The sequence below is a fragment of the Aotus nancymaae genome, unplaced genomic scaffold (assembly GCF_030222135.1).
Source record: "Aotus nancymaae isolate 86718 unplaced genomic scaffold, 86718_ANA_hifiasm-v0.15.2.pri h1tg000015l_1, whole genome shotgun sequence".
In the NCBI taxonomy this organism is placed as follows: domain Eukaryota; kingdom Metazoa; phylum Chordata; class Mammalia; order Primates; family Aotidae; genus Aotus; species Aotus nancymaae.
This window is the reverse complement of record NW_026988427.1, coordinates 3276787-3297827: the sequence shown is the minus strand read 5'-3', so window position 1 is coordinate 3297827 and position 21041 is coordinate 3276787. Positions and strand designations below refer to the sequence as shown.

At 39.8% G+C, this 21041-nt stretch overlaps 1 protein-coding gene across 7 annotated transcripts in view; it reads left to right on the top strand.

Moving 5' to 3' along the window:
• The window catches only part of FBXW11 (F-box and WD repeat domain containing 11), a 135402-nt gene that overhangs the window by 3650 nt on the left and 110711 nt on the right, over nt 1-21041 (top strand). For 3 of the 7 annotated variants that reach the window (XM_012461135.2, XM_064376556.1, XM_012461133.2), the window contains exon 2: nt 6078-6239. The exons of the other annotated variants lie outside the window; for them this stretch is intronic. The gene's annotated coding sequence lies outside the window, so the exon portion shown is untranslated. The remainder of the gene's footprint in view (nt 1-6077; nt 6240-21041) is intronic. 7 annotated transcript variants of the gene reach the window in all.

The window sequence follows — 21041 nt, the reverse complement described above, 5'->3', positions numbered from 1 at the left end:
ATAGTCCCTGCTACTCAGGAGCCTGAGGTGTGAGGATCGCTTGAGCCCAGGAGTTTGAGGAGATCTGGGATTGTGCCACTGCACTCCAGCATGGGCAACAGAGCAAGACCCTCTCAAAAAAAAAAAAAAAAAAAAAAAAAAAAAAAAAAAAAAGCAAATAAATGAAGTTATTGGAAATGGTCTTTTTTCTTTTTGGATCTTTTTTTTTCCTTCCTGTCATTGACTTTCTAAGAGGATAAGTGGGCCGGGCGCGGTGGCTCACGCCTGTAATCCCAGCACTTTGGGAGGCCGAGGCAGGTGGATCACGAGGTCAAGAGATCGAGAACATCCTGGTCAACATGGTGAAACCCCGTCTCTACTAAAAATACAAAAAATTAGCTGGGCATGGTGGCGCATGCCTGTAATCCCAGCTACTCAGGAGGCTGAGGCAAGAGAATTGCCTGAACCCAGGAGGCGGAGGTTGCGGTGAGCCGAGATCGCGCCATCGCACTCCAGCCTGGGTAACAAGAGCGAAACTCCGTCTCCAAAAAAAAAAAAAAAAAAAATAAGAGGATAAGTGGGGTTGTTTAGTGATCTAGAAATTGGATATTACTTTGTCACCATCCTTATCCTTACATAGCACACCGCTAGAGATGTGCTAACTTACCAAATGCAGACTTACTGGACACAGGTTTCAGTGGGGTTCAAATGAATAAACCACACCCACACACCCACACATTTAGATAAAATATATGGACCTCACTGACCTGCCTAAAGAGGCTGTGGCTCTAATATGGCAATTTTTGCCCCTGATTATGCAGTAGGTTAGATATCCTTTCAGAGTTGACATGGATAAACATGTTTCTGCACACAAATCTTGGCATTCTTGGCCCTTGACTGCTATAGTCTCCTGCAAACAGGGAGAACTAGCCCAGGAGAATCACTAAGCCATTACATAGATTCATAGAATAGCACATATATCCCTCTGACTAGTGCCGTTTGAGCTTATGAATTCTAGAAATAAAATTATCTGCTCTGTAAGTATCCTGTGCTGTGATACTTACAGATCAGTGATGATATCTGTGGTATCCTGTGCTCCACCTTGTGATATTTGTTCTTCATGGAAAAGAAAGCATTTCAAGTCCTAGTGATTCCAACTCCAGTCTTTCTTTATATTCCATTCTCCCTTATGGCTTTTCTGCCTACTTTCCCCCCTTACTGTATATTCTAGTCAAAGTATGGAGGACTATGTTCCTCCAAATTTGGCTTACACGTTTCCTTTGTCAGCACTGACAGGAATGGACCTAAGCCCATTTATTGAAGGCTGCTGATATTTATCAAAAGGATCTAATAGTTGGTTTTCTGGCCAAATTGGCTCAGGTTGCATCTCGGCAATCTTCTCTTTCATATATGCTAATGAAGTCCTGTCCACCCTTAAAACACAATAGGTGCCACCTCTTTTGATGTCAGTTTGTATTATGGTAGCAGATAACCTCTTGTTTTTGTGTCTAAATAGCACTGCCTATGTGACACTCATTGTTAAATGAAATGAATGAATTCTGGTACTTTGTATTTATCCTGTAGCACCTAACGTATTTCAGCCTTGTATTGTAGTTACCTGTTTGTGTCCTCTGTTGGATGATAAATTCCTCATGGGAAGGGATGGGGCCTTACTTATCTTCCTGTGACACACAGTTCTTTCATACACACGGTGTCTTTTTTGTGGAAGGTGTTCAGGAAATGTTGGGTTGAATTTTCCTGGTGATCATTTTCAGACATTTTTGCCTTTTGCCTGTATCTTGCCTATCCTCTTTTCTGAACATTTTCACCCACATTACTAATTCTCACAATAATCAGTTCCTAACATTTATGGGAGTTATCATATCTTCCTATATATTGTAAAAACTTGCATTTCTGCCTAATCTCTTCTAGAGACTGTATTTGATTGTCCTGTTAGTCCTTCACAAGGCTCAGCACGTTGGTGCTCAATATGGAGTGAACTTAATGTTAGGTTTTCTTTTTTTCATGCATTGAAACCTTTTAAGATTTCCTTTTGAATACCTTAAGACAAAGGGAGAGATGAATAGAGGAGAAAGACGAGGAGGAGGAAGAGGTGGGTGAGGTGGGTGGTGTGTGGTACATAGGACATCCATAGACATATTAACCATTATTTAGAGACTTTCCACACATACAGATTGATTTACATAGAACTCAGAGAGTGGTTGTTAGCAAAGAATTGAGGAAACGAAATACTTTTTACATCTGTTGGTGCAGGTTTGCCAAATAGTTGATAAGCTCCAAGGGTTCCATGACCTTAGAAAAGCATGATTTAGCAGAAAGGGCATGGGCTTTGAAGTGAAACACCTGAATTTGTATTCTAGCTCTGTCACTTGCTAGCTGTGTGACCTAAAAGTAATCTTTCTGTGGTATGATTTTATATGTAAAAAAAAGAAAACTTAGGTTTTGGTCTGAGTTGTTGGGAGGATTATATGAGAGATGTGGACTTCATAAAATGGACTTTGCAGAGGATTGCTTTTCTTCAAATGCTGACCATACTTACTTTCCCCACAAATACAAGGACTGTAAAGCAAAGTCAAGACAGATGGTGTGGAAAGGTTTTTATTTTTTTCTCCTGAGCTGTGCATGTATTTATTTGTGAGGCTTTACAGAGGACTAACATTTAGTTGGTTTTAGCCATACATTTAATGAACTATCTTTGGGAAAAACAATGAAATCATACAGAGTCAATACTATCTTGGAAAATATGGGCGGCATTATTACTGTGACTACCAATTTGGCATAATTAGATCTATGCTATAACTATAGAGAGAACCCACCCAGCCCTATTTTTATACCTGGTATCCTGCTGGAGAGACTGGTGATTAGTTTATGTTGACATCGAGTATTGGGATTTATGTTTGATCAGTTTAGTTTAGATTGACAAATTGTGATTTTGAATTCCAATTCTTACCATTAAAGCTGATGGTTTTGACCTTAACAGAATAAACAGTGAGAATTCATACAAGATTTCCTTCTGAGTTGTATTGTTCATTGAATTAGTTGACAGTGGGGGAAGAAACCTGTTAGTTAAGAATGTGCTCATTACCCTTGGTTAGTTTCTGCTGATCGCAGTTGCTTAAAAGGAAGTTTGTCTTTATAGGCAAATGAGAGACAGACCAGGAAGACCTGACAATCCAGTAGGGTGTCTCTCACCTGGTTCTCACTGTTTTAACGAAATTAAAAGATTTCAAAGTTCTGTGATGTCAGCGGGAAACATTTTTAGGAAATTCCCTCTCAGGTTGAGTCAACAATGAAGATCTTCATAAAATGGAAGGCTGTGAAGTAGAAACACTGGGACATTAGCATGAAAAATAAAAAGAAGGTTTTGGCTTGTGTAGATAGTTGTGTAAATATAAGTATATTGAATGTAGGAAACCAGTATAGTATAGTGAACAGTATAGTATAGTGAACAGTATAGTATAGTATAGTATAGTAAAAAGCCTATGATCCACAGAAGAAAAAGACTGAGGTTCTGCTATTGTGAAAAAGGAACTTGAGTAATTTTTTTTTTAGAGTTAACTGGAGAACATTTAACCAGTTTTGGTAACTAACAATAAAATATATTTTGGCTTTCTAAAATGACTATATGATAGACTCAAAGAGAAGCGGGGCAGAGGGGCAGGAAGAACTCAGTCCTGACACTCCTCATCTGGCATCTGTTAATCTTTGTATTGCTAGTGTAAGGACTGCCAGCAGTTAGGCATTGAAGATATATATATTTTAACGGAAGGGAGAAAAATTAACTCACTAGTACAGGGGAAGAGTCTGAGGATTTAAGACATCCAGAAATGAGACTGTTAGTCAAGTTGCTGTGATTATGTGTTGCTATATCTTGTTTTGCATTTTGGATATAACAGTAAGTTATACCTTGAAAAGCATAGTATATTGTTTTAGCAATTAGCTTTTAGCCGTTACCTACTTTTGCCAATATTGGGTTTTCAGTTTATTCTTAGGCTTAAGAGTAATACCACTTAATGGGAAAAACTTGAGAACTCATTATTTGCTTGGGATTTTACTTGTGTTATCTAAGGAGATAACATAACTCACAACTTTAAGTTGTGAGTCTTAAGGTATTTCCACCTGATTGTTATGGTGAGGTTAATCAGAGACTGGTATTTTAGTCACTTTCATTGCTTTACCTACAATATAAACAATCAGAACTTCTTTAAGAGCCATTGCTTGTGGACTCTCAACAAATCTTAGAATTTAAAAATTACTTGGGTTCAGCTGGATTTGAGATTCTTTGTTACAGCTACAGTCTTTACTGCTAAACTCAAAGAGTACTTGAATACCATTATAATGTATTTTGCCACAGTCTTTTTTTAATTTTTTTTTCCTGAGTTGGAGTCTTGGTCTCTTGCCCAGGCTAGAGTACAGTGGCATGATCTGGGCTCACTGCAACCTCCGCCTCCTGTGTTCAAGTGATTCTCCTGCTCCAGCCTCCTGAGTAGCTGGGATTATAGCTAATTTTTGTATTTTCAGTAGAGATGGGGTTTCACCATACTGGTCAGGCTTTCCTTGAACTCCTAACCTCAAGTGATCTGCCCGCCTTGGCCTCCCAAAGTGTTAGGATCACAGGTGTGAGCCACTGCACCTGGCCTATAATATGTTTTGTTTTAGCATTAATATTGTGGGCTTTAGGCTGGGCGCCGAGGCTCATGCCTGTAATCCCAGCATTTTGGGAGGCTGAGGTAGGCAGATCACTTGAACTTAGGAGTTTGAGACCAGCCTGGGCAACATGGCGAAATCCCATCTCTACTTTAAAAAAAAAAAAAATTGTATATATATAGTGGGGCTTAGAATTGTATGGGTCTTTCTTAATTAAATGCTTTTTTAAATGGCAAGATCTAGGGGATTAACCCTTTTGGAATGACTCAACTGATTTATCTGGGCTGAAATATTTACTCTTCTGTATTTTCATAGTTCTCCATTTTGATATTAATTAATTTAGGACCTTTGAGAGCAAAGCTTGGTTTCTTCTCTCTCAGAAATCATAGGCTTTCTGACCCTTGAATTGTGGAGTCCATAGTGCTCCATGAAAAGGGCATGGGCTCTACTACCTAGTAGATGTGGGACTTTTCTGCTCATCTTTTTTGAGAATTAAATATAGGTAATTAATGTAAAGGGCTTGGCCAATTAGTAGCTCTTCAGTAAGGTAGGTATTAATATAATTACTGAAGGAACATTTTGGCAGTAGTGTAGCAATTGAGGAAGTACCAAATTTATGTGCAAGTAAGTCCAGTCTTTTTGTTGTTATCTTTGTTGTCTTGTTGAATGCCTTTTCTCTCTCCCTTTCAGTTTGTTTAGAATTTGTAGTCTAATTTGATAAGATAGAAAAAGAATGTTGATATAATATGGACAGGATTTAGTATTTAATGATGTCACCTAGTAAATTGTTCATTAGCATTCTTTATGATTTTCCCCAGTTTAACTGATGATTGGCCATTGAAGGGGACTGGCCTTTACTGAGTCAGAAGTTCACTCTTAAATTATATGTTTTAAAACATAGTATATTTTTGCTAAGGGTAGAGGATTTGGTTAATATGTAGATATGATGTTTTATGTGTAGCAAACCAAAAGATTTGTTAGGTGCATAAATAAATATCTTTATGGTGGATATTTGAGCCCTCTCATATCATTATTTTTGGCTGACATACTATTTTTGTAATGGTGGAGGAGCTGTCTTAGAAAATGGATAAGGAAGTTCAGTGTAGCTGAATGGTCTACAACAATTTATGTGGATGATAGGATAAGTTTTTTAGCCGCTCTCATTTGGAAATTGCACTCTCTTTATCATGAGTAAATATTAATATTAGAGTTGTTCCATTATTTGTCATGAGTTTTGTATCCTTCTTTCAACATAGAGATGAGGAATGCTGCTGCAGGCATTTTATGCCAAATAGCTGACTCAGGGGTTATAACTTTTTTCCTGTGCCTCAGATCCACCATTCCATTGACCCTTCCTTCTGTTTCTTGGAGGCTGTCCTTTGCCGCTGGTGCCATGGTGGGTGTATGGATTGCTTTCTGTCTTTCAACAGTTACCGAAGTGCATGTTTGGGATTTTGTTGAAGAAAGCTGGATACAGTAAACGGAAAGAATCTTGGAAGATGCTTGACTGCTGTCTTTTCTCAGACTAGTCTGAAAGGGAAAACCCCCATTCATTCTGGATTGGTGGATCTGAAGTACAAAATATTTTCCAGGTAAGCAATTACCCTGTATTGTTTCATTTTGTGGAACTCGACTCGCTGAAATTCTGAAAAATATTTTTCTTTATTTCTTTTGTCCATTAATATAAAAAGGAGGAAATATTAGATGTTTTTGCATAGTGTCATGTTTGGCCGTGTTTGGGTGTGGATCAGTGAAGGCATATGTGGCTGAATTGCTAGTAAAAACTTTGTTTTACTGTAAGAAGGGCAGTTGTTAATTATCTTTGAGACATTCTGTTGCCCAGGCTGGTCTGCAGTGGTACGAACATGGCTTACTGCAGCCTTGACCTCTTGGCCTCACATGATCTTCCCGCCTCAGCCTCACAGGTAGCTGGGACCACAGGCGTGTGCCACCATGCTCAGCTAATTTCTTTTTTGTAGAGATAGGGTGTTGCCATGCTGCCCAGGCTGGTCTCGAACTCCTGGGCTCTAGTGATCCACCTGCCTTGGCTTCCCAAAGTGTTGGGATTACAGACATGAGTCACCACGCCTAACTCAGTTATTTTTATTGTAAGCCCAGATTGTTTTTATTCATAGTCTAACAGGAAATACAGTAAATAGGGACATAATGTTTGGGGACTAGCTTGTAAAACATGGAAAACAAATGGTAACTTTGAGGCATTCTCACATGATTTATATAATAATTAATACCTGGTCAAAATGTTTTTTGCAGTTTCGTGTAAAGTGGTGATAGTTTATTCAGAGGACTCTTTGGAGTGTCTTCTTGGGAAGATTTACTAACTGTAGCAACTGCTTATTGAGAGTGTGTGCTACAAGCCAGTTACCTTCGTATGCACTTTACATATATTATTTAATTGGCATAGTGCTTCACCTGCATTTTACAGCTAGTGAAATGGAGCTCATAAGCATAAAGTGCTGGTTACTGAGGTCATACAGCTAGTAAATGGTAGAACCAAGATTACGCTTGGGTCTAGGTGTCCTCAAAGTTCTGACTCTTTCCATCTTACTATACTTGCTGAAGTTTGTACTTCAACTTCTAGATTTTCGAATTGCCTGCTGCAAGAGCAAGGTTTGATTTTCTACAACAGATTTCCACTCAAAGAACACATGCTGGGTCATTGTTTGGCATGGTATTTTAATCATTTAATATGATTAAATGCTTGCTTACTGAAAAATCAGATCTTCAGTCAGTTCATGAAGTGAACATAAAGGTAATTTAGGGAATATAGGAGAGATAATACATTTAAATATTGAAATGTGCTTTATACAGGGAAGTATCACTTCGTCCAGTGAACTCAAACTTGTATCTTCTCAGTTCCTCTTTAGTATTTATTAGTTATTTAAATAGCTCAGTAGCTCATTATATAGACTTCTTTTTTTTTTTTTTTTTTAGAGACGGAGTTTCGCTCTTGTTACCCAGGCTGGAGTGCAATGGCGCGATCTCGGCTCACTGCAACCTCCGCCTCCTGGGCTCAGGCAATTCTCCTGCCTCAGCCTCCTGAGTAGCTGGGATTACAGGCACGCACCACCGTGCCCAGCTAATTTTTTGTATTTTTAGTAGAGACGGGGTTTCACCATGTTGACCAGGATGGTCTCGATCTCTTGACCTCGTGATCCACCTGCCTCGGCCTCCCAAAGTGCTGGGATTACAGGCTTGAGCCACCGCGCCCGGCCTTATATAGACTTCTTTTGGCCTGTGGTTTGTCATCCTTATAAGTAAGGCATTGTTGGGCAACATTCTTGAAAGCATGACTTTTTCGGTATTTAATATTCTTTCTGGAGAATATCCTGCTCCCTTTCATCTTAAAATTTCTTTTTATCATAGGTGGACACTCTGATTTTGTGATCCTTGATTAGTTTAATACTTCCACATTTGCTAATATTTCTCCTCTGGTGAGACTGTGGCTCACTGCAACCTCTGCCTCCCAGGTTCAAGTGATTCTGGTGTCTCAGCTGCCCAAGTAGCTGGGATTGCAGATGTGTGCCTCCATGCCCAGCTAATTTTTGTATTTTTGGTAGGGACGGGGTTTTGCTGTGCTGGCCAGGCTTGTCTTGAACTCCTGGCCTCAAGTAATCTGCCTGACTCGGTCTCCTAAAGTGTTGGGATTACAGGCGTGAGCCATTTTTCACCTTGTCATCTCAAGTATAGTCAGGTGGTAGCAGTGGTGGTAGTAGTAGTAATAGCAGAAGTAATAGTTAACACTGGTGGTGGTGGTAGTAGTAGTAGTATCAGAAGTAATAGTTAACACTAGGCACTTACTCTTTATTGAGCATGATTCTAGATACTTTATATATGTAAACTTATTTTATCCTTATATATCCTTGTCTAAAATGCTTGGGATCAGAAGTGTTGAGGATTTTGGAATTTTTTCAAATTTTCGAATATTTGCCATGTACTGATTCAACATCCCTAATCCAAAATCTGAAATCTGAAAAGTTTCAGTGAGCATTTCCTTTGAGTGTCATGTTGTCATTCAAAACATTTTAGATTTTGAGCACTTTGGATTTTGTATTTTTGGATTAGGGATACTCAAACTGTAGTAACCTAATGAGGTAGATACCATAATTTCTACCCTACTGGTGAGGAAACTAAAGGGTAGAGTGGTTAAATAACATGCTCTAGATCACACATCTTATAAGGGACAAAGGTGAGATATGAACCCAGGCAGTCTGGCTTCAGAGAATGTGCTTCTTACCTCTGTTCTATACTACCTGTAGATTAGAGTATCATCTAGTAATAGAGGGGCAGAAATCCTAAAGACTAAAACTATATATTCTGATTTCAAGAAATCATTGCAAAAGGAAAAGAAAAAGTTGTTATATATTTCTTACCTTTTGTAGAAAACAGTCTAGCTCTCAGGTTCTGTGTTAGCCATCTAGGGCTGTCAGGCTGTTTCCTAAAACAACTTGGAATAGGTTAGTTTGAGGTTACCTTTTAGAACAGTGCTGTCCCATAGAACTTTTTGCAGTGATTGAGATGTTCAATGTTGGCACTGTTCAATATGGTACAGTGTGGCTGTTTTGAAGTGTGGCTCTATAACGAAGTAACTGAATATTTAATCTTAATTTTAATTAAATTTACATTTACATAGCTACATGTGGAGATTTAGAATTTACTATCATTCTAGGTCCGGTCCTTGGTTTACTTACAGAAATTTGGTCTGCTCAGCATGCCCAAGACATCCCCTTATCCCTAGGTTGGACTAACATTAACTAACCTTACAAGACTGATGTGTAAAACCAAAATTTTAATTTATTAATTGACGATGATATAAATGTGTTGACATGATTAGTATATTCATTTCTGATAGGCGGATTTACTTACTAGTTCCTGATTAATATGCTAGTTTAATTTTTTTCAAACGAGTCAGAGGGACCTGAAGACTCAAGCCAAATGACTGGAATATTCTTTTCATATAGGAAGATTTTAGCAGGGAAGTAAGATGTCTGCTGGCCTGGGAATGAGACATGCTCCTTCAGCTTACTTTTAGGGATGGTTTTTCCCTATGGCAAAACCTCTTCCTTCACCTCTTCTGCTTGCTTTTGTTTCCTAGATTTTTTTTATGTTTAAGGCATTTGTTTTTTGATATATTAGTGCATTCAGCTTGAATGCACCCTTGACTTATAGGTCTGGAAAGCCCTTTGTTTTCCTTTTTTTTTTTTTTTTTAAATTTAGTATCCAGCAAAATGTTTTCCTTAAGATTCCTTTATCACTGCTGTAATCCATTTTGCGTTCATTTTCAACTCTGAGAAAAGTTGAATTTTCCTTGCTTTTGTGTGGCCTCTTTCTACTAAAATGAGTTCAGTTTGGGTTATGGTGAATTTGAGTAGCCTATGGATGAATTGCCTAAGAAAAGTATCTAGTAGGAATATTGGCCTGGAGCTCATCAGAGAGGGTAGAGTTAGAGAGAAATATTGGAGAGTTTTTAGCTGCAATGGTAGCTGACTAGACTTTAGTACAGTTATGATTACTCAGAGTATAGACTCAAGAATATATATATCGGTATATGGGAATGCCAACATAAAGGAATGGGCTGCAGCTAAGGTCAGAACCTGAGATCATATGTGATGTTGACTGAGAGGTGTTATTACCACACTCTCCTTTTTCTTTTTCTTTTTTTCTTTTTTTAGACAGGGTTTCACTCTGTCACCTAGGCTGGAGTGCAATAGCGTGGTCTTGGCTCACTGTAACCTCTGCCTCCCGGGTTTAAGCGATTCTCCCACCTTAGCCTACCGAGAAGCTGGGACTACAGGCAGTGCCACCACACCTGGCTAATTTTTGTATTTTTAGTATAGACAGGATTTCACTGTGTTGGCCAGGCTGGTCTTGAACTCTTGACCTAAAGTGATCTACCCACCTAGGCCTCCCAAAGTGCTGGGATTACAGACTTGAGCCACCCTCCTGGCCAGACCCTCTCCTTTTCATCTTGACCTGAGAATTTTGTTACAGCCTGCTAGTACTTATTCCTAGTCAGCAAATGTTAGCCCATTACACTTGAGTTGTGATTTTCTCTTTTCACTGTAATAGTTTGCTTAATTTTTGAGAGCATATCTTATGTACATTTATGCAAACTCAAATTTTATGCATCTGGTGACAAAAATAAGAGAAAGAGAAACAACCCAAACAGTGAAGATTCTGGATCAAATGTGAGATGGGAAATGGGAATCTGTTTCAGTCCGTCTCACTTCCTGAATGCCTTTTTTCTAGCTGTGATGTGTGTGATTATGGTATTTTGAAGACACACACCTTTAACGTCACAACATGAGACCTAAATACAAGCCAGCTATTTTATCCACTAGTCAGTTGAAGAAACAGTGAATTGTTCCAATGCTGGAGTAAAAATTAGCTGTGTTAGAATTATTGAGATGCTGTGTTGGTCTCAAGTATGGCATATCCTTAAGGGATTTTTGAGGCATATTTTTGTCATATGCTATTTTTCACCTTACATATTCACTTCAGACCCCAATTACTAGGTGTCCTGCAACTCCACTATAAGTAAGTTTTGATAGTGAAAGCATGGAGACATGAAGAGTTCATTACAGCTACAGTCAATCAATACTTGACAAAGTTTTTGAATGAATTACTATATATATCTGTGATACAAAATTAATAAGGTACAAAAGGGGCTGGGTGCCATGGCTCATACCTGTAATCTCAGCACTTTGGGAGGCTGAGGCAGGTGGATCACCTGAGGTCAGGAGTTTGAGACCAGCCTGACCAACATGGTGAAACCCTGTCTCTACTAAAAATACAAAAATTAGCTAGGCATGATGGTGGGCACCTGTAATCTCAGCTACTTGGAACGTTGAGGTAGGAGAATCACTTGAATCCAGGAGGTGGAGATTTGCAGTGAGTCAAGATCACACCATTGCACTCTAGCCTGGGCTACAGACCAAGACTTGGTCTTAAAAAAAAACAAAGTACCAAAAGGAGTACACAGCAAAAAAAGTGTTTCTCATTCCCTCTAGCCACCCAACTACATTCTTGTGCAGCCTTCCTAGACATACATTTTTACACCTTGATTTTTTTTTTTTTTTTGAGACGGAGTTTCTCTCTTGTTACCCAGGTTGGAGTGCAATGGCACGATCTCAGCTCACTGCAACCTCCGCCTCCTGGGTTCAGGCAATTCTCCTGCCTCAGCCTCCTGAGTAGCTGGGATTACAGGCACGCGCCACCATGCCCAGCTAATTTTTTGTATTTTTAGTAGAGACGGGGTTTCGCCATGTTGACCAGGATGGTCTCGATCTCTTGACCTCGTGATCCACCTGCCTCGGCCTCCCAAAGTGCTGGGATTACAGGCGTGAGCCACCGCGCCCGGCCTACACCTTGATTTTTTAAGTAAAATATGATTCAATTATCTTTCATATTATTTCCCCAAAGAGCTCTCAAATGTTTTGAGGAGATAATTTAATTTAAAAGATGCATGACTGATTTATCGTACAAATATGCCACAATGCATGTAACCAGTTTGGACTGATGCATGCTATTATAGATAATGGTATAAAGAAGAACGTGCATATGGAGTGTCTTCAGGACAGGATCTTGGGCATACTTACTAGATGCTTTTATAAATCTGATAGACACTGCCACATTGCCCTGCAGTCACGTTGCAACAATTTATACTCTCACAGACCTTGAGTAACAGTGCTCTTATTTCCTGACAGTCTCATGGTATTACATGAATTTTAAACTGTTTGCTTTTTAAATTGTTCTTCTCTTTTTCCTCCATTAACTTTTTATTATGAAAAATATCATATACATCTAAGAGTTGGGGTATAAAAAGTACAACAATAGGCCAGGTGTGGTAGCTCATGCCTGTAATCCCAGCACTTGGGGAGGCCGAGGTGGGTGGATCACCTGAGGTTAGGAGTTCAAGACCAGCCTGACCAAGATGATGAAACCCCCGTCTCTATAAAAAGAAAAAAAAATTAAAAAAGTACAGCAAACATTTATATACTCTCTCCACCTAGATTCAACAGTTGTTAACATTTTGCCATATTTGAGTCATTTCTCTGCTATTCCCTCTCCCTTCTCTTATTTTCCCCTTCTTCCCTCTTTCCCATTTCTCTCTCTTTTTTTTTGAGACGGAGTTTCGCTCTTGTTACCCAGGCTGGAGTGCAATGGCGTGATCTCAGCTCACTGCAACCTCTTCCTTCTGGGTTCAAGCAATTCTCCTGTGTCAGTCTCCCAAGTAGTTGGAACTACAGGCGTGTGCCATCACGCCCAGCTAATTTTTTTTGTATTTTTAGTAGAGACGGGGTTTCACCATGTTGACCAGTGTGGTCTCGATCTCTTGACCCTGTGATCCACCCGCCTCGGCCTCCCAAAGTGCTGGGATTATAGGTGTGAGCCACCGCGCCCGGCCCCCATTTCTCTCTTTTTTCCTTCCCTCTCTTACTCAGTCTTTCCTTCCTCCCTCTTTTTTGTTGTTAAAAATTTGAAAGTTGCAAACATCATAATACTTAACCCCTAGGTTTTCAACATGTATCTCCTAAGAATAAGGATAGTATTTCTCTCTTCCTCTCAAACCACAAATACATGCATATACACACAACCATATCTCCATATATATAACTACATTATATAAAATCACATATAACTTTATACATGTGTAACTACTACTGTTTTCACATCTAAGAAAATTAAAGTAATTCCATAATATAATATCAAACATCAGTTAAATCTAAATTTTCCAAATTGTCTCAAAAATATCTTTTATAGTACCCTCACTTCTTTAAAACAAACCAACAAACCGGGATTCAAACAAAGGACAACCTTTATATTTGGTTATGTTTCTTGTACTCTCTTTTAAGAACAGTTCCTTTACCCCTTTCCCGGCATTAACTTGTTTGAGGAGACCAGCTCCAGTTGTCTTATAGGATGTGTAACCTTCTTCATTCGTTGAGTATTTCCTCGTTGTGTCATTTAACTTGTTTCTCTAGCTCCTCTACTTCCTGTAAACTGGAAGTTGATTGAGATGCATCCAGGTTAAACATTTTGACGAGAATGCTTCATCATAGGTGAAGTATACTTCACATTGAGTCACATCAGGAGGCACTTAATGAGGGGTTATCCCATTATGAGCAATGCTAATTTTGATTCCTTGACTGAGGTGGCAGCAGCCAGATCTCTCCATAATGAAGGTAAAATTTTCTCCTCAGCTATTAGAGAGGAATCTCTGGGACACTATTTTGGCACCTTGTAAATACCCTGTTTCATTACAGCCTTTCACCCAGTGGTTTCAGCATCCTGATCCTGAAATCGGTTATTACAATAGGTGTTGCAAAATTGTAGGGTTTTTTTTTTTTTTAAATTTTTTGAGACAGAGTCTTACTCTGTTGCCCAGGCTGGTGTGCAGTGGTGCAGTTTTGGCTCACTGCAACCTCCACCTCTTGGGTTCAAGTGATTTTCCTGCCTCAGCCTCTCAAATAGCTGGAACTATAGGCGTGTGCCACCACACCCAGCTAATTTTTGTGGTTTTTTTTTTTTTTTTTAATTTTTGTATTTTTAATAGAGATGGGGTTTTGCCATGTTGGCCAGGCTGGTCTTGAACTTTTGACCTCAGGTGATCCACCTGCCTCTGCCTCCCAGACTGTTGGGATTACAGGTGTGAGCCACTGTGTTGGTCCAGAATTGTAGTATGTATGTGAGTATGTATTTATTTATTGAGGTGGAGTCTTGCTTTGTTGCTCAGGCTGGGGTGCACTGGCGTGATCTAAACTCACTGCAGCCTCTGCCTCCTGGGTTCAAGAGATTCTCCTGCCTCAGCCTCCCAAGTAACTGGGATTACAGGCACCTGCCACCATGCCTGGCTAATTTTTGTATTTTCATTAGAGACAGGATTTCGCCATGTTGGCCAGACTGGTCTCAAACTCCTGACCTCAAGTGATCCACCTGCCTCAGCCTCCTAAAGTGCTGGGATTACAGGTGTGAGCCACCATGCCCAGCCAGAATTGTAGTTTTAAAATTGCCATTCCCACAGGCTGTCCTTTTCTTTATCACCTTACTCTCCTGAGTTTTTTTATTCAGTGTTAACAGTCAATTACAGTCTTTACTAATGCTTAGATTGTCCCAGATTTGGCTACTGAGAGCTTTTTCTATTTTTCCAGGTAGCTCCTCCCATTTCCTTTTGACGTGACCCCATCAGTGGTTATTTTTTCCCCCCTTGACTTTTTTGGTACAACAAGATGTCCCAGATTCACCTTATATTTCCATAAGGTGATCAGGAATTAGCCATTTCTCCAAGGCTCTAGTTCTTTTTATTGAGGAATGGCGTTTAGAAACCAAAATCATTGCTGTGGGTTGTTGTTGCTTCTAGACCTCTTCAGTGGACAGAACTAAGAAGTAAGTTTAAAAATAACCCTGAGTTCATGTTTTTTCTGATTCAGATGTAATATTAGAGAGATTTTTTTCCTGACTCTGTTAGCCTTTTAATTTTCCAAATCTAAGGGACCTTATCAGTGTCATGACCACATCAAATTGAGATACACATTGTTACTTAAATAGGCAGGCAGATAAATAGTTTCATCCATTCATTATTTTTTTTAGAGACGGGGTTTTACCATGTTGCCCAGGCTGGTCTTGAACTCCTGACCTCAGATGATCCACCTGCCTCGGCCTCCCAAAGTGCTGGGATTACAGGCTTGAGCCACCATGCCTGGCCTCATCCATTCATTATTGAGCATGTACTCTGTTCTAGGTACTGTTTGGTAATGTGGGGAATACAGAAAAGAATCAAATGTATACCTTGCTTCCAGAATCTTGTAGTCTTTTACTTAAAAAAGCATAATAGTGTGAAAGTTTATAAAGATCACAGGAGGTAGACAAACAGTGTTGTAGGAGTTAGAAAAGGAAGGAAATTTTTTAAGGGATATTTTAAAAACTTACCCTTTGAGGCTCGAGCAGAAAGTAGACATAAACATGGATGTGTTGGCATAGTGGAGCTTCATAGCAAAGGGAACCAAGTGAACAATGGTTGGCAGACATGGTATTTGTTGTCTATCTGGGGGACAAGTAATTCTGTGTATTGCTGGAGTATTGCTTGTGTGGGAGGGACTATGGATGATGAATTTGGAAAGGCAGGTTGTAACCAAATTTTGAACTTTATCCCGTTGGGTCATTGGTCCCCGACCTTTTTGGCAGGGACCAGTTTCCTGGAAGACAGTTTCTCCACAGACGAGACGGGGGAGTGGGGATGGAACTGTTCCACCTCAGATCATCAGGCATTACTTAGAATCTCATAAGGAGCGTACAACCTTGATCCCTCATACGTGCAGTTCACAATAGGGTTTGCGCTTTTGTGAGAATCTAATGCCTCGGCTGATCTGACAGGAGGCAGAGCTCAGGTGGTAATGTGAGCAATGGGGAACAGCTGTAAATACAGATAAAGCTTTGTCTCCTGTTCACCACCTGCTGTGATGCCCAGTTATTAACAGGCCACAAGACTGATACTGGTCCACAGCCTGAGGTTGGGGACCCCTGCTTTAGGTCATAAGATGCAAACTAATAACCTATGGATAGGTGGAGCTTCACAGACATATTTTATTTGGTCCACACAGATTTTATTTATTTATTATTTGTTTTTGAGACAGAGTCTCGCTCTGTCACCCAGGCTGGAATGCAGTGATGTGATCTCACTGCAACCTCTACCTCCCAGGTTCAAGTGATTCTCATGCCTCAGCCTCCCGAGTAGCTGGGACTACAGGTGCGTACCACCATGCCCAGCTAGTTTTTGTATTTTTAGTAGCGACAGGGTTTCGCCATGTTGACCAGGTTGGTCTCAAACTTCTGGCCTCAAGAAATCCACCTGCCTTCGCCTCCCAAAGTGTTGGGAATTACAGGCATGAGCCATGGCACCCGGCCTGGCAGCTAATTGACAATTTCTTTTGTGTCCTTCCAGATGGTGCCTATACCATGCCTGACCAGATTTTAGAAATTGGGACATTTCGTATTGAAAATTGAAGCTCAGTAGTAGCTGTTCTTTTGAGTCAGAGCTTGTACTTTTCCTGTACATAACTCCTGTGAAACCAATTTCACTTTACCTAAATGGTCATATACATTTTTAATTTTTATTTTTTTTGGGTCAGAATCTTGCTGTGTCACTCAGGCTGGAGTACAGTGGTTGGTATGATCATGGCTTACTGCAGCCTTGACCGCCTGGTCTTAAGCTATCCTCCTGCCTCAGCCTCCCAAGTAGTTGGGACTGCAGGTGCACAGCACCATGTCTGGCTAACTTTTCAAATTATATTTTATTTTTCGAAACAGGGTCTTGCTCTGTTGCCCAGGTTGGTAAGGTGTAGAGGTGCAATTGTAGCTCACTGTAGCTTCGAATTCCTGGGCTCAAGCCATCCTCCCACCTCAGCCTCCCAGGTAGCTGGGACTACAGTGGCATGCCACCATGCCCAGCTAATTTTTAAATTGTTTTTGTAGAGATGAAGTCTTGCTATGTTGCACAGGCTGGTCTTGAACTGACTTCAAATTATCCTCATGTCTCAGCCTCCTGAAGTGTTAGGATTATAGGCATGAGCCACCGCACCTAGTCTGTTTTTATTATTTTTTTTAGATACTAGGTCTCACTATTGCCCAGGCTGGTCTCAAACTTCGGACCTCAAGCAATCCGCCTGCCCAGGCCACCTAAGCTGTTGGGATTACATATAAGTTTTTGAGCTTGTGATCCCTGCCTAGATTGGAGGAGGTATAAGGGTGATGGATGTGGGTTTGAGAAGGGAGTTGACTATGAAAATTTGAGCAAGATCTGTGGTTTACAAAGATCGCTCTGGTTGTCAGATTAGAGGATGCATTAGAGTAGAACAGATTGGATCAGGGGGACTAATTCGTTCACTGTTGGAATGTCCTAGGGAAGAAATGATGAGATAGTAACATGGTATGAAGTGGAGGAAATGAGACATTTTAGATGCAGAGAGGATGGTTGTACTGATAGCTGTGAGTAGATGTGTGTATGTATTGACATGAATGTAAATCAGACTATTAATAGAGTCGTGTTTCTGAAAACCTTTGCCTTCATAAATTCGTGCCTGAAAGTTAACTACTTGTTTTTATAACCTATTGGTTCATTTTGGAAGGCAGTAGTAATAGTTTTAGGCATGTTGTCATTGTAAAGCTTAGTTTTATAATATGCAAATAACATGCTTTGACAAAAAATGTAATATCTACCTGGCTTTATTTCTGAAAATTGTGTATTAAGTAAATATTTATAGTGTGATTCTTCTTTTTCTGTCATTTTCCTTATAATTATAGAGCTCAATTTTTAAACAAAAATATTGGAAAGCTGTATACTTATTTTTAAGGAGCTTGCTGCATGTATTTAATTTTCCTACAATCTCTACTAGAAGTTAATCAAAAGGATGGTGAATTCATAAGGTCCTTTCCCCACCACACTTAAAATTATACCGTATTAGGATCATCTAGACTGTTAGTAACTATTTTGTTGGAAATCCTCTCTGTCTGATTGGAGCATGACTTTATCGAGTTCCATTGCCAGTGCCATTATTCCAGATATTTAGTATTACCTCCAGCCCACACATGCTGAGGGAGATAGACATGAAGTATATATAAATTAGTAGACTAGAAGTGAGATTGACTGACAAGCCACACCTGGCTACTGTGTAATAAGCTTTTCCAGCTTTGGAGGATGAACAGAGATTGGTTAAGAGAGCATTTGTATATATATGTTTTATTGTGTAAAACTCACATTAAAGAACACGTCTTAAGTGTATAGCTCAATGAATTTTTACATATATGCATAGCACATTATGTAACCACTACCCAGATCAAAATATAGACCTTTTCCAGAGCATTTCAAGGCTTCTTTTTGCCTGTACCTCACCCAGTCAATGAACTCCTGCCTCAGCCTCCTGAGTAGCTGGGATTACAGGCACACGCCACCACGTGTGGCTAATTTTTGTACTTTTAATAGCGATAGGGTTTCACTATATTGGTCAGGCTGGTCTTGAACTACTGACCTCATGATCCACCCTCCTCAGCCTCCCAAGTGCTAGGATTACAGGCATGAGCTACCATGGCGACTCCCAGTGGCATCTTAGGTTTTTATGGATGCTTAATGACATCAGCATGCCTTCCCCCAGGGTATAAGGCAGGACCCTGTCTGGGGAGGATCTTAAGGAAGATTAGAGTACTGCCTGGGGTCAGGTGAAAGGAGGGCTGGAGAAGGTCAGAGAGATTGTTTCCTTAGGCCTAACTTACTTAACATTATAACAAAACACTGTAACAAGGGCTATGGTGGTTTTGAGCCATTGGATGAAAACCAGTAAGTATGTATCATACCACCACACTGCTAAGCTGTTTTCTAGATGCCTGTATCCAGATTACTTCTTCCATCTCTAATGTAGAGAGTTCTAGCCATCACTTGGTACTATCAGATCTTTAAAATTCAGCCCTTCTGGCTGCATGTGGTGGCTCATACCTGTAATCCCAGCAATTTGGGAGGCTGAGGTGGATGGATCACTGGGGGTCAGGAGTTTGAGAACAGCCTGACCAACCTGGTAAAACCCTGTCTCTACTAAAACTACAAAAATTAGCCAGGTGTCATGACGCGGGCCTGTAATTCCAGCTACTCAGGAAGTTGAAGCAGGAGAATCACTTGAACTCGGGAGGCCGAGGTTGCAGTAAGCTGAGATCGTGCCATTGCACTCATGGGCAACAAGAACGAAACTCTGTCTCAAAAATAAATAAATAAAAAATAAATAAATAAATAAACAAACTTTAGCCCTTCTAATGGGTGTATAGTAGTATCTATATTGTGGTTTTTGTTTTTTATTTAATCAGCTTTATTATGGTTTACATTCAATAAAATACACTCATATTAAGTGTACTGTTTGAGTTTTGAGAAATATAACCACTACTGCTATCAAGATATGGAACATTTCTGTCACCCCAAAAAACTTCCCAATCCATACCCTTTTCAGTCATTTCCCTGCCCCAGCCCTAAATAACCTGCCTTTTATAACTAGAAGTTACATAGTTAAACGTGTTCTGGAAATTTCATATAAGATGGAATCATACAGGATGCAGATACTGTCTTCACTCTATTATGTTTGATTTATCTTGCTAAGCATAATATTTTTGAGATTCATTCTTATTATATCAGTTCATTCCTTTTTATTGCTTAATGGCATTGCATTATATGAGTATGTAGCTGTTTGTTTGCCCGTTCTACTGATGGATGTTTAGGTTGTTTCCTGCGTTTGGCTATTATGAATAGAACTGGGGTGAGCATTTATATTCAGATCTTTGTGAGGACATTTTATTTTCTCCTGGGTATTCTTAGTAGTGAAATTGTTGAGAGAGAGTACGTGTAAAGGAACAAACTATTTTTCTATACGCTAACATCATTCCTGACTCCAATTGTTTTTTTGTTTTGTTTTTTGTTTTCCACACCAAGCAATTCTTCAGTTCTTTGCAGACACCAACTGGGTGTCCTGTAGTTCAATTCTAACTGTATTTACCTGGAGTTAGTCAGATCCCTTAAATTAACCACAAGACTGCCTCCACTTGAGGTGCCGGTGGCAAGTCCTAGGTTGCCAACTGTACTTTTGGTTATAACTTGAGGGGTCTCATGATCACCTATTCATGTTCAGTAATTTGCTGTAACGGCTCATAGAACTCAGGGAAATACTTAACGTTTATTGGTTTTTAAAAAGTACGTTATAAAGGGTACAACTGAATAGTCAGACTAAGAGGTATGTATGTAGGGTGAGGTCTGGAAGGGTCCTGAGTGCAAGAGCTCTGTCTCTGTGGAGTTGGGGTGTACCTCCCTCCTGGTATTGGCATGTGTTTGCCATCCCAGAAGTTCTCTGAACCCTGCCCTTTAAGAGTTTTTTTTTTAAATGGAGGTCACATTACCTAGGAATGATTGATGATTAATCATTGGACATTGGTGATTAAGTCAATTCCTAGCTCCTTTCCCTTCTCCAGTCCCTTTCCTGTCCCCAGAGATGGTGGTGGGGGTGGTGAAAATTTGGATCCTCGAATCACATGGTTCCTCTGGCAGCCAGCTCCCATCCTCCAAGAGTTACCTCATTAGCATAAACTCTGGTGTGGTTGAAAGTGGCTTGTTTTGAATAACAAAAGGTGCTCCTCTCAATACCATCACTCGGGCAATTCCAAGGATTTTAGAGGCTTTTGTGCTAGGAACAGGGGTCATCAGTGCAGCAAAGATCAAATATATGTTTCTTATGTCACAAGATGTATATTTTCTGTTTCAAGTAACTGCCAGATCTTTTCCCAAAGTGGTTGTACATTCTTATGCTTCCTCTGGCAATATGAGTTTAGTTGCTCTAAATCCTAGTCAGCAT